This window comes from Crocodylus porosus, unplaced genomic scaffold, assembly GCF_001723895.1.
Source record: "Crocodylus porosus isolate Cpor-Errol unplaced genomic scaffold, CroPor_comp1, whole genome shotgun sequence".
NCBI lineage: Eukaryota > Metazoa > Chordata > Crocodylia > Crocodylidae > Crocodylus > Crocodylus porosus.
In genome coordinates, this window is record NW_017728943.1 from 103,816,507 (window position 1) to 103,829,595 (window position 13,089).

The window sequence follows — 13,089 nt, forward strand, 5'->3', positions numbered from 1 at the left end:
TGATGCCAACTTTGCTGGTATTCACTGTGTGGCACACAATGTACATCTGATTGTGAGGTATGCATTGGAGGGGGACAGGGCTGCCGGTGATGGCGCCAGCAACACCAGCAGGCTTATTTCCAGATGCAGGAAGGTGGCAGGCTACTTCCACCGGAGCATCAAGGGGGGCAAGATGCTGCAGGACAAACCAGCAGAGCTAAATGTCCCACAGCACAGAATCGTCCAGGACGTAGAGACTCGGTAGAGCTCCACATACCTGATGCTCGAGAGGCTGGTGGAGCAACAGAAGGCCATCCGTGAGCTGGCCTTGCTTGGGGAGATTGGGATCAGTGGCCTCCTGGCCAAAGCTGAGTGGGATGCCATCTCCCAGATCTTGCTGGTCCTCAAGCCCTTCCTTGAGGCCACTGAGACCCTCAGTGATGCTGATGCCTTCCTCAGCCAGGTGGTCCCCATAGTGAAGGAGCTCCGCAGCCAAATGGAGACCTTCCTGAGGGCCAGTGTTCCTGGCTGGGGCAGGCCGCTTTCACCAGATGAGCAGGCACTGGTGAGGCAGCTGAAGGAGGGCCTTAGGAAAAGGCTTGAACCCGTGGGGTCCAACACAGTGCATATGCTGGCCACCATCTGTGACCCAAGGGTGAAGGGCACTGTATGTGGCAGTGAGACACTGAGTCACTGGCGGGAGGTACTTATTAAGAAAGTGACGGAGGCGGAACGGCGGAGGCGGCGGGAAGTGGGACGGGGGGATCCACTGCCTGAGCCCAGCCTTCCATCTACGAGCCAGTCTTCCCCCCACCACAGGCACTGCCAGTATGGGCTAAGGCCATGGCAAACATTAAGGGGTCCAGATCCACCACACCCCAGGATCAGGCAGCAGCCCTCACACTGTGGTGTCTGCCTATCTTGCTGAGCCTGTGGAGCCCCTGGACTCCAACCCCTTGACCTACTGGGCAACCTGCAGCCCTATGTGGCTGGATCTGGCCACAGTTGCCGGGAATACCTGTCCTGTCCACCGACCAGTGTGCCAAGCGAGAGGGTATTCAGCATGGCTGCGGATGTTGTGACACCCTGCTGCACCTGCTTGGATCCTCCTGCTGCTGGGGTCCCCAAGCGCCAGGTGCAGATGGAGCAAATGCCACCATCCTTGCTCCGTCTGGATCATGAGTTTTGTCTGTCAGCAGCCTAAGGTGCAGTTTCCCCCAAACCCCTGCACCTATCACCTGAAAGTTGGCAGGCTTTGTGGGCTCCCCAGGGGCTAGCAAGCCTGCAGTTTTGAGCTCCCTGTGGCTTTCCACACACAAGTCATAGGAGGTTTTCTCTCAAGAATTTGGGGCACTGTTTCTCCAAACCCCCTGAACCTATCTTGTTAAAGGTTGGCAGGCTTTGTGGGCTCCTCAGGAGCTACTGTTCCTGCAAGTTTCATCAAGATCAGACAAGAAATGCCAAAGTTATGGCCTGCTTCAACCTTCCCCATTATAGCCTATGGGGAAGTCGAAGCAGCTCAAATATTCGACTGAGCTTCAACCTTGAGTCCAAGCGGACCTGCTTTGACTGGAAGCGGACAGCAAATCGAAGTGGGACCCAGTTTAATATTTGACATGGCTGTCGAATCAAATATTACCTGCTCTGCACAGCCCTAGAAATTAGTCAGCTCTGCAGTAAACGTTTCATGCGGATGTATCCAGTGATAGAAACCACTGGCATTACATTACATCAGAGACCAGCAACCTCTGGCAGTGTATTACATCAGGGACAGGAAAAGTTTTTTCTTCCTCCCCCTGTTTCTCACCAAGACATGCAGTGTTGGGAAGGCAGAAATCCCTTAGGAGAAGGCAAGTGCAGCCAGCTGGGGCTAGAGCGATGGCTCTTCCTAGGTCGAGGTCCTGGAAAGATCTGCAGGCAGCACTTGACTGGTCCAGTCCCTGATTCCACTGCAAAGTCTGCAGCTGTGAGGCTGTTCAGAGTTTCACAACAGAAGTCCAAATTCTCAAGACCACAAGCAGCCCCAGTCCCTTTCTGGGAAGACTGTCTCCCTTTCACCCCTCCATTCCTTAAGAAAACAGATAGCAAACCACAGTCTGGAAGTCACACCCACCTTCCCCTCACTTTGTTGTGTCAGGGTGCATTAGTGGTGATAAGGACTGTAGGGATCTGAAGGCACCTTGAGAGTGGAGGGAAGAGGGGCTGGGCTGAACAGATCCTTTTTCAATCCCACCCCATTTGTAAGCATAGAAGCCAAGCATGGTAACTGAGGGCAACAGGCAGCAGAATTGTACTTAGGTGGCATTAGGTGAGCAGAAAAATTGCTCATTTGGGTCTTTAGAAGGCAGATGCCACATCAGTAATAGTCAGGCCATTATGGAGCCAGAGATAACATGCCAGCTTGATTCTCATGTTGAGTGGTATCCTTGGCTTTTCAGCCATGCCATCAAAGCAGGTGACTCAAATACCTCTTGGGGGACCCTGTCCTAAAGAAGTAGCAGGGCATAGAGGGAGGGGACCACTGGCACCGAAATAAACCTCCTGCCTCTGGCACCAAGTGACTTTCACCACAGAGGCATTGGGAAGATGCAAACATGTTCAGGAAATCCAGAATCCCATCAGGACCCCCATGTCCTTGGGCAGTTCTGGATCCATTTTTTTTCTGTTGGCCCCAGCTACTTCAGTTGAGTCAAACCCTGGGTCCAGAGGTTGAAGATTAAAATCCACTTCTGAAATTGGTAGCTGAGACCCATTCTTGATGCATTGCCTTCCTTGTTTTCACTCCTTTGTTTCTTGCTATTAGATCAGTGTCTCCTTTATATCACTTAGCCTGTTTGAGTGATCAATGACCCCCCAAAAGGAAAACAAAGCCTAAGGGGAGGAATATGGGAAAGAGGGTTTAGAGAAGAGGGACAGCTGTAAGGAAAGGATAGTTTTAGAGCTCTGACACACTGAACGAGTGGATTCATCTATGGAGAAAGAGAAGCGTCAACTTGACTATATATTTTAGTACGTGTGAACAATGAGAGATGTAGCACATATAAAAATGCCTCCCCACTGTCCCGGAGGGACTTCATCACTGCCAGTTCACAGCAGCAGTAGGGGAAGATGTCTTATCTCCATGTTGTGGACCTGCAGCTCCTGTGTGTAGTAACAGAGACCTAGTCCCCAGGGGCTAACTGCAACTTCTATGGTTTAGAGACAAGGTTAGGGCTGATCAATCGCTGATCACCACTACGCAGAGATACCATCTATTTCCACTCTGTCAAGAGAGATGTTGCCTGCTAAAGCCTTGAGAATATAACAGAAGCACTGGATCTGCACTGGAACTGCTCTGTGCTGTGGGTTTGAGGAAAGGTGAAGAGGTAATGTTCCTGTCTCTGTTGACAGTGGAGCACCCCTTACACATGACCCTGTTGCTCAGGCTCTGCACTTGGAGGCTATGGTAATCCATTTGTTCTCTGACCACACTAAAACTGGCTTAATACAATGATGACAAGTTATTTACACAAATCGTAGATCACCCTAAACTTGTTTTTTGGCTTCTGAAAAGCTTGAATCTTGACAGTGATTTGTGAAGATTTCCCTGAAATTAGTCAGGCTTCCCAAAACAGGAGTGGAGTCTTTCTTCTCGGAGGTAGGATTTAAAACATCCAAGGGATGATGTGAAATATTGGTATTTGTTTCTGAATAAAAGCTTTAAAAGGAGCAGCAACCAGCCCATGCTGACCACCAATTTTTGGAAAGTTTTCTCTTCTTTCCCAATTGCTGTAAGATTTCAATACATTTCATATGGATTTTTATTTCCCCTGTTATCTAGTAATAATTTATAAGCAGTAATAGTGCCAAGAACTTTTTAGAGGCTCCATGGAAGGACCACAAGTTGCTCAAAAGTCTGTAACTCAAATAACCCAAGAATGGTGAAAAAAAAAATCTTAAGACATGCGGTTAATATTAATCAGTATCTGCATTTTTTCCTACATGACTAATAATCTGTTCAGCCAGCCTCACATTTTTGCTCACCTAATCCAGATGATGACACTGTGCAATGACTCAAAGTGAACTGACTGTGCTGTATAGGCAATCAACACTTTGTGCTTTCTAAACCCAAACAAAACGTCTGCCTGGTCAAAAATATGACATTGCCTATGCTAAATTCTTTTGGATATGTACACTTAGTAAAGCTTGACCCAAACCCAGTGCATAAATGTGGCTCCTTTACAGGTATCACTGTGTCATGCATAAAAGAAGTAGAAAATTTATTAGAAAAATACCCCGGGTAGGATACATATAGTCAATACTTTGGCTGATTTTGCTGGTCAGCTACCCTCCCCCCCATTGATAACTGAACCCCGTTCAGGGACATATAAGAAGTATTTCTGGGGGAGCCATGCCTAATCAACCTCCTTACTTTTAATTCCTTACGCAGGATGTGTCTCCGCCTACTGAAGTTTTACTGACATTTTTATTGTCCCCAGGAAGTGGTTGTTAGTGGCTGATAATACAAAGTTTGGTGGAGCAGTAAATAGCAATGAGGACAGAACATTCATATCATGAATCACTTGGGTAACCAAGGGCAAATAGAACAAACTGCATTTTAAGTGAAGAGAACTGCAAAGATATACATCTAGCATTAGCCAAATGTGTTACTGGGCTCAGTACTCAGTACCAAGGTCACTGGGTGAAATTTAATGGCTTGTGATATCTGAGACTACGTTATCTAACAGTCTCTTCTGGCCTTTAACTCCATACCTCTATTAATCCTCTTCTTGGAGATTGTCTCAGTGACAAATGTCTTTGGATTTAGATCTATATTTTCATCAGGTCACTGCATGCAAATAAGTTTATCCTCTATTTCTTGCCAAATCTTTACACTACATAAGTGAAAGGGATCCATCCTCTCTGGCACTCAGCATCCCATTAATCAACACAAAGCACATCTGGGTTGGAAAAGGAAATCTAACTTTAAAATGCTATATGCATGAATTAATTATTGGTCCATTGGATTGACAAAACACAATTTTTTTGTGATTTAATATTTTGATTCACTTTGAGTTACTTATTGAATAAAATGGGTGAACCTGAAAGCAACGAGTCCTAATTAGCCTTAGGAAAAGGCCAAGATTTTGAAACCAAGAGTGGAATTCTATTTCCTTCTGTGCAACTAAATGGAAATTTTCTAGTTGCACAAGAGGTCTTGCTGCCACTTACGTGCAGCTTGTGATTTTATTTCCCCTGCAGTGCAGAAACATGCCTACGCTGACGTCTACATTGATAATAGTCTTCAAATACTGGAAAGGCAATTACAGGAAGGAAGGAACATAGTTTTTTCTCTGTGGCATTAGGTGACAGAGATAGGAACAATGGCCTTAAGCTGGAGCAGAGGCACTTTAGGTTGGAGATTAAGAAGAAATGTCTGACTATAAGACTGGCCAAGTATTGGAACAAGCTAGTCAGAGAAGTTGTAGAATCTTCATCCCTGGGGATTTTCAAGAGTGAGTTGGACAGACCCCTGGCTGGGATGGTTTATTCAGGGCTGATCCTGACTCGAGTGGGGGGGCTGGACTAAATGACCTCATGAGGTCCCTTCTAGCCCTACTTTCCTATAATCTTATATAGACTGAGCTTGCATAGTCATTTATGCACTGGCCAGGCAGATATGCAATTATGTATGAACGCTTATACGTGGGTCTAAGTCCCAGAAATGTAGTTGGACAGAAACCCATAGCTAACAGCTGTTTGACTCTGCAGGAGAACATACCTGCTACATTTTAAACCCCAAGCAAGTGGTTAGGGTGCTTGTCTAGAAAGCAGAAGACCCTGGTTTTAGGTCTCCCTCACCCAGGGAAGTTTTCTGCTAATTGCTCTGCTTTTGCAGCACAGTGCTCTCACTGCAATACCATAGATATTATTATTATATGTTATTGCATGTTTTCTACAGTGTTCCTTTTGAAACTGTTTCCCCGGAAAGCTGAGAGAGGGAGATATCTGGCCAGGAGAAGGTATGTAAGGTACAGTGTGTGTCGCTTAGTAAGATGGCTGCTAGTTTTGAAGGGAGCAGGCTCCGGGTTCTATTGTGGGCCTGGGCTCATCATAAGAAAGACATTTCTACGTTGCTCTTCTTCCATTTTATCTGTGACTAGTAAAAGAAAGAGGCTTTTACTGTCTAAGGGCTTGGGTACTGCCTAAATGTGGTGTAATATTTAGAGCACTGTGTTAGGAAGTTAGAGAAATACAGGCTTATATTCTCTGTATGTGTGTAGGAGGGTTTCAAACCCAGGTCTGTGCCTTTCTTCGCGACTGTTATAACACTCAGACATTGAGGCTAAAACATAGGAAAGCCCTCCTGCTTTTTCCAGAACTTATGTGCATGTGCACGTATACATAGCCACAGATATACCTGACCTGTTTATGGCATGCTACACATGCTTGTGTGTCCACAATGCATGGAAGATAGAGTTGCAACATGTGCATAAGCTGCAAAAATGCTACTTGCTTTGTCAGAAAAATGCCGGTTCCATGCACTTATAGGTCTTACTCCAAGTGTACCATTAAAATAAAAAAAAACTTTTCAAATTCAAGTAAATTGTTTCCATAGCATTTTATCCATTTTAAAAGGAGAAAAAAATTATTAGAACACAAAGGTTGTGTACATGAAAGATGCTTTTAACATGTAGACTATACATAAGATGTATTTTATAAACCAAACTCTTTTATTTTAACAATGTTCATAACTAAGTGAATTGAGTTATGAGAGCTATGATAATTTAGTTTTATAGAACCGTAAGAATACTATAATAGAATGTATTACCATACAGGCGTTTTCAGTATTCCAAATTAAATTCCTGGGCTTTAAGAGTCATTATATTTTTCTGGGTGACTTATTAGTTGATAAATACAAAATTCTTCTAAACTGCTGCTTACATGCATACGCTTTACGCATTGTAACAGGGAAGGAATGGATGCCTTTATTTGATATCTCCTTATGGTTGCACTTGGAATTTGACCTTCTATGGTTATGCTGTACCAAAACAAGACTGTACTTAGTCAAATATTAGTCTATTATTTTCTTAATTATACTCAAATAGTTGTTTGGTGCAAGGGTGGCTGTCAACAATCAATAACATACAAGTTTGCTTTGGCTTTTTTCTTTTAAGTTAATTTAAATAATACTAGTGATGACTTCCTAGTCCCTGGAGCAGAGCATGTGCTATTCTGAGCATTTTCAACTCCCACTAAAATAAATGAGAGTTGAAGGAATGCTAAATTTTTTGGAATGTTCTCAGATGTTCATTGGATTGTACCCTCCAGGTAGAACTGCTGTTTTACGTCTGAATTATAACGTGGAACTTTGTCAGCAATGTGGTTCGTTCATTTCTTGTCTCCTTTAGACATCTCAAAGGAATACCTCTGTCCTCTGCCTATGATAGGTTTTTCTATTGTACGTTTTCTGTGTGGCTTCTGAAAGATATGTTCTAGTTTAGCCACAAGTTATGGGTTTGACTCAGGAATTACTGGGTGAAAATTCATGGCCTGTGTTTTTCAGGAAGTAAAATTAGATTATTATTATGGTCCCTTCTGGCCTTAAAGTTTGAAACTCTGTGAGCGTCTCAGGTAATATTAATTGTTTAATGTATCTGAGCTTTGCAAGTACTCTGCAATTTCCAGTTTAGGGACTACAGTTTCTGTTTTATTTTTTCATTGACTTCCCATAAAGAAGGTCTTCAAACTAGTATTTCCTCTACTGTCTGTAGCAACTGTCAATGTAAAAATTAGCTTTCTGAAACATAATGATGATGATCAATGTTCTAATTCAGGAAAAGGGCCTGTTTAGGGAAGCAGTTAAGCTCCTTAAGAGGTCAGCATGTTTTAAAACGATATTTTGCAATAGAGTCTGGTTGCCTTATCTCTTGTTTTGCTAGTCAAGGAGGCTCATAGTTACAGAGGCATACTGTATTCCAACTGCTGATGTTGACTTTTATTTTTTCTAAAATAATCTGATAAAGAATAAAACACAGCAGATCTATCAGCTCATGTCAACTGGCACAGAGTCACAGAAACATAGAACTGTAAGTTTGGAAGGCATCTCAAGGGTCATCTCTAGCCCTGACTTGGGCTTGGGGTCAGAGCTGGAGCCACAGCCACTGCCCACCCCCCACCACTTCCCCCTGCTGTCTCTGCTCTCCACACCTGCCATGCTGCCTCTGCTCTCCTGCCACCTGATGTCCCCCCCACCACTTCCTTTTAGTTGTGACTCTTACCTCAGCTCTGGCCCTGCTCCAGCCTGGGGCATGAGCCACATGTTGGCTTTATTTCTTGCTCTGCCCCCAACTCCAGCCAGGCATCAGTGACAGCAGTTCCAGAACCAACTTCAACCCTTAGGGCCAGAGCTACGGCCACTGCCATGACTCTGCCTGGCTGGGTGGAGGCTGGAGTCACTCTATGCTTCATGTCCTGGGCTGCAGCAGGGCTCCAACTCCAGAGCTGGAGTCAGAGCCATGACTGAGTGGGAGGGGTAGGGACTGTAGGGGTGAACTAGTGAGGGACATGTGGCAGGGGAACAGGCAGCAGGAGAGACAACATGAGGGGGCAGGCGGCAGCGGGGACAAGTGGCGGGGTACAGGTGACAGAGGGGTGCAAGCACCATGGGGAGGGCGGGCTCTGGGAAGGGGAGTACACACACTGGGAGGGATAGGTACCAGGGGCTAAGGGGTAGGGGGCAGGCTACTTGACTCTCCCATCACTTGCCCCACCACCACCTACCCCTGCTGTTGCTTGCCTCCCTGCCACTGTTTTCCTTGCTGCAGCTGTGTGTGTGTGTGTGTGTGTGTGTGCGCGCGTGTGTGTGTGTGTGTGTGTGTGTGTGTGTGTTGGGGGGGGAGGGGGAGAGGGAATGAATTTAAGAATACCCTCCAATAATTAGATTCTAGACAAGAAACATTTTAGCAAATTTTAACAAATTTTCCCTGAATAGAACCTAATTACATTCAAAGTAATTTTGGATTTGGGTACACATGGTATTAAAAATATCAAAATCCCAGCCCTGAACATGGCTAGTGTTTGATTATCCAATGTCTGTAGCTAACTGTCATACCATCCTGAACAAGTCTCCCTTCACTAAAATTTATGGAGTGGCACGCTTCCTGGGACTGGACCTGATGATCTTGTGAGGTCCCTTCCAGCCCTGATGTCTATGAAATGTATAGTATATCGCTACGGTGATGTAGCAGTGAAATCTAACCATGTGCCACGCACACAGTGCAGTAACCACCTATACTGCGCTGTATTTTTGTACTTCCAAAAGGAACTAGTAAAGCATGGCACCATAGCAACGTCACCATTTGGTGATGTGTAGATGCGCCCTATAAGGCCTACAAAAATGCTGCTCTTGACAGATTTTAATATGAGACTCCAAATAGAATCATGGAATCATTGCTAATAATTGAGCAGATCTGTATAGTAGGAACTGAGCCTGTGAAATCAGTATGAATTTTCTAGGATAGTTCATCCAGCTCCAGTTGCTCTGATCCTGGATCTCTCTGATAATTTTCCCAGTAAATTAAAATATAATGTACACTATGGCATGCTGTGCTTCTTGGTTGCTATTGAACTGTCTATGTATTTTCAAGCATAACACATTTATTCTTAAGTGACTGATGACTGTTGATAGTGAGGGAGGGCTGGTATAATCTAAAGTTCTGGTGGTATACAGTGGGGTTCAGGGCAGGTACTCCGGCATGCCTGGATTGGCCTTGCACCATTGGGGCCATGCTTAGGCCAGCCCTGTGCCATAAGTGGGGCCCCCAATGGTGCAGAGCGAGTTTGGCTTGCCAGAGCTCGGGCCCCGACTTCATGACTCAGAGATGGTCCCCAGCCCCTGGGCCTCCAACCCGCCATCCCGGTTGTATAGACTTACCTGCAAAAGCAGCGCCTGAGTCCTGCCTGAAGTGGAATGGAAGATACAGCTGCTTGAGCTGGTCCCACCACCCTGCCTGCATGGCCAGCTACGTGTGTGTGTGCATGCATATGTGGATGGCACCCCTGCCCCAGATTTTTTTTCCATTTACCTACCTTCCTTTCTTTGTATAAATTGTAATGTTCATTCATGTTTATTGATAAAATCAATTAACATTAAATCTGGGGGTGAGGTGTGTACCCCCACATGCCCCCATGATGTATTGGTAATACATTTATTGCACTGTTGAATAGGATAAATATGTTTACCTCCACATGCTACTGAAACAATATGTTTGAATAATGAAAAGAACATCACAGTTGTCATAGAGGACCAAAAGCAAACCAGGAGCTTGACAATTATTGTGTCAACCCTGTATTAAATATATTTGTATTCTTTTAAAGAAATGCAGGCGAAGCTTGTGGTTGGTTAACTGCACAATGGAGAACACACCCTCTTTATGTTGTACCCATTGTTGAATGGATGTACTGATGGGAGTGTTGATAATTTTGGAACTTGTACCCATGGAAATCCAGAACCCAAATTGACTGAGTGTTGACTCTTTTGCAATAAACATTTTTTCTTGTTGGCTGCAAATGTAACTAATCTCTAGGCACAGTATACAAAGAGGCCTGATATTCTGGTTCTTCCCACCATGGTTCAAAGAGGTCGGGATCACTAGCAAGAGATTGTCTTTGTGATAGGCCAGTTCCAGCTCTTCGAGAGGCCTGAGTTTCAAACTTAAAACTTGGAATTAGTTTGAAGTCATGAATGTTGAACATTGAGATTCAGAGGAGAAATGAATACAGTCTCAGTGGTCCCTGCTGTCTGAACCAACATTCTCAAAGTATGGTGCAAAAGCACTTGCTGGTGCTATCTGTAGAGCTGAAAGGTCACATAGTGCTAGCTCCTCAATTTCCAACTCCTTTTATATATATATCCAGACTCTTTGTTACAAAGATGCTACTTCTGTTGGACTGTGGTCAGAGAAATTGCAAGGAACAGGGAAAGCATGAGGCATCCTCAGGGACTGGAGCCATGATCAGGAGCCTCTAGTGAAGGGAAGAACATAGGAATGAGAAGAACCAGGGCAGAGAAGACCACATGTAGGCAAGAGAAGTGAGTAGAAGGGCGCTGTTCTTTCTTCACACAGACACAGACACACACATATATACCTCATCCTAAGACAGCAAAACTATTATTTCATTAATAAATAACTGTTAATAATATGTTAATAAATAACTGTTAATAATATGTTAATATTGTCCTAGTAGTTTCCCAGGTAAACTGGTCTGGTTGCTGCAGTCCTGAGTTACTGATCTCCTACAGCTTGACTGGAGCCCACTCACTGAGAAGTGCTCAGCCAGTGACATCACAGGGGCTTGTGATTCCCAGATTGTAATGGAAGATTGTCTGCAGGAATCTCTTTGTGTATAAACAATGTGTTCTGTAATATGGAAAATCTTACAAGCTTCTAGTTTAGAGAGATTTAAGATAGCACTGAAAACATGTGCCTAACCCAAGAGTGAGGATCTATCCCATCAATTTTAAAGATATAGAAAAGAAAGACTGAAGAGGTAGAGGATAGGAAAGGTAAGTTACTGAATGTGAGAAAAACATTAACAAAACAATTGTCATAAGGATATTTGTTTTACTATATATTATTCAAGGAATATATTTATCTGGAACATGCAAAAGCAATGTCATTACTGGATGGATCTTTTATTCTGCCCGAGTCAACCTGATATGCAGAATAGTGCCACCAATTATTTCCTAGTTTTTTTTTTTTAGATATGCCATGAACAAGAAGCCAAGATCTTTTATTTCATTTGTTCAGGCTTGGAAGGAAGCTGTAAATATCATTCTTTCCATTCAGAGTTTTCTTGAATGGAATAAAGCCCTCTTTCTCTTACTGGCTCAGATAAGCACACTGTTGAGGTCATGTTATTATCCAGAGCTGTTTCTGAATAGATGCTGTTTTACTAATGGGCTGTTTGCCCATTAATTTGCTGTGTTAATGCATAATCCTAATGGCCATGAATACTTAGCTACAGTCAATAGAGAGAGAAGGTTCAATGAAATGTAGTAAAATAAGAAATTGCATCCAATATATCAGCACTTATCACTAATAACTAGTATTTGATAGGTGTGATGGGATATTTCTATGCTGCCAAATACATCTCCTGTCAGGTGACATGCCTAAATTGAAGTTATCACATCTTGTTATTATTTTCTCCATGGTACTTCTTATAAGTATAGGTATGCTAATCTTGTACAACTAATTTTCTATAAACATTTTCAATACACAAGTGCCTGGCACTTTTAGAGATGTTACAGACTGAAGAGACTGGTAAAGGAGAAATGCCCCTAGAACAGGGGTGGGCAATTATTTGGGACAGAGGGACACTTAGGGAGCTTTGGTGAGCTGTTGCAGGTCAGGTAAGCACCCCCCTGGGCCTGTAACAACTCTGCCCCAGAGCCCAGCCCTGCACTGTCACTGCCCTGTGATCCTGGAGTCTCCATGGAGACCGGCTTAGGACCCATTCAGGTAGGGCAAGCTTGGCTGGGTGGATGGGATAGGGCTGCATGTGAGCAGTGAGCAGCATCCAGGAGCAGGATGGGCAGGTCAGGCCAGAAGTGTGGGATGGGACGGTAGGGTGGTGACAACATAGAGCTGGGGCCTGGGGCAGAGCCATGATCTGTTCCCTGTATACCCCTGCCCACGGAACTGGCTGCTTATTGCCCTGGATGGTCAGACTGGGTGGAAGGCGGCCAGGAGCTGGAGCTGGAGCTCCGTGCACTGGGGCAGGAGCCACATAGCTGCAGCTTCCCCCTCCACCTGGCTGGGTGTGTGATGCCCAGTGCACATCCCCTTGGTCACCAGCACTTTTGTGTGTGATCTTCTGCCTGGAGCGGTGCAGCAGGGGCAGGAGGAGGAGGAGCTGCTGGAGGTGGAAGGAGCTGAGCAGTACTCAGGTTGCTGCAGCCACACCAGGAGCAGCCTCACTGGGAAGATGTACACACTGGTCAGGGCTGGGGCATCAGCAGGAGTGGGCAGGAGTGTGGCACGGGCTGCTCCCAGAGCGAGTCAGGAGTGGACTGGCCAAGTTCGCCGATGACACCAAACTTTGGGGCAAAGCATCCACGCCAGAAGA